The sequence below is a fragment of the Panthera uncia genome (assembly GCF_023721935.1).
Source record: "Panthera uncia isolate 11264 chromosome B3 unlocalized genomic scaffold, Puncia_PCG_1.0 HiC_scaffold_1, whole genome shotgun sequence".
Classification (NCBI taxonomy): domain Eukaryota; kingdom Metazoa; phylum Chordata; class Mammalia; order Carnivora; family Felidae; genus Panthera; species Panthera uncia.
In genome coordinates, this window is record NW_026057582.1 from 87,090,021 (window position 1) to 87,091,490 (window position 1,470).

At 38.3% G+C, this 1,470-nt stretch overlaps 1 protein-coding gene across 1 annotated transcript in view; it reads left to right on the forward strand.

Moving 5' to 3' along the window:
- The window catches only part of BLOC1S6 (biogenesis of lysosomal organelles complex 1 subunit 6), a 131,467-nt gene that overhangs the window by 21,895 nt on the left and 108,102 nt on the right, over nt 1-1,470 (forward strand). The gene's annotated exons all lie outside the window — the stretch shown is intronic.

Sequence of the window (1,470 nt, forward strand, 5' to 3'; positions counted from 1 at the left end):
TAAATTCATAAAAAGAAAATAAATTTACCTCATTGTGCTTGTTTCAAAAGTGAATGACTATCTCTTCTAAAGTGGTGAGAGTAGTTGTTTAAGAAACACAATCCAGTCTTATTAGAGAGAATCTTCACTTACGGTTGTATAGTGTAGTCTATTTCTATCATACTTATACTGTAAAGTTCAGTGTCCAAGAGAAATCTGGATCAAGAACAATCAGCTGTTTAAAAAAAGGGTTCTTCCTCACGAAGAAAAAGTTTATAAGTGGTGCTTTGTTTCTGAAAGATGGTTTTCCTCACATTTAAACAAAAGGGAAGCTCATGTATCTGATCTTGCCTGTGTCTATTCTGGGAAAATTCTACTAAAAACAAACACTGTCAGTGAGGACACCTGGGTTCAAGACACAGAACCAGAACACTGAGACTTTTAAGAGCAGGAAACTTAGTTTTAGAAAATGGAAATAAAGTACCCAAACTTGAAACGAAAACAGTAAAATAAGAGAGCCTGTGATTTGGCAAACAATACTGACAGGAGCTGCAAGCTGCGAAAATCTGGGCTCACATTACACAAGGCACAGCTAATGGGAAGTGTATGTGGGAATTCTATTTGAAATGGTTCTACATTTCAAAGCTCTCTGAAAGATGCCCTATTCAACTATATTCCTCACATTAGGTTTGTAAGGCAGCATGGTCGTTAATGAAAAATAGGTCTTTTCCTAAAATAAATCAAAATGCTGCCTCTGCCACAGTTTTGACAGACAGGTTTATATATACAAGTAACTCTGATTATTTGCAAATGTTAATTAAAATACATCAAACTGGGGGCACCAGGGTGCACCAGTTGATTAACTGTCCAATTCTTGATGTCAGCTCAGGTCTTGATCTCAGGGATGGGAGTTCAAGCCTGGCACTGGGCTCCACGCTTTGTGGAGCTTACTTAAAAAAAAAAAACAAAAACAAAAAAACAAACAAGAAAAACATCACACTGAAGAACTGCCCAGTTTTTAGGTTGTGATCTGTTTTCTCAGTGCAAAATTAACAATGCAAAATGTTTATCCAAAATTACCCAGCGCCTGTGTCAGGACGGTGGAGAACTCTTCCTGTGAGGGCTGTCTGAGGGGTGTGACTCAGGGTTGCAGCTCAGCAGGGTAGCGACAGACCCAAGGCTCTGTGGCTTCCGTCGTGCAGTCCCTGGTCCTATCTGCTAAGTTCACATCGTCCTGTGTGGGTTTTGTCAAGTTACAAAAAGTGAAATCTATCAATTTTCAATCTCAGCCCCAGGAAAGCACAAGTACAAAATGTGTAGTCCTTGCTACAAAAGACAAAGCACAGGGAACTTCATGTGTACCTCACTTATACAAAGCACACTCACTAAAATTTACAAAAGTTTTCACTGTTTCTGCATTTTACAAAAAATCCTTTTCAATCCTCAAATGAATTTCAGACTGTTTTATCATATAACTTTTTCAAGGAACAG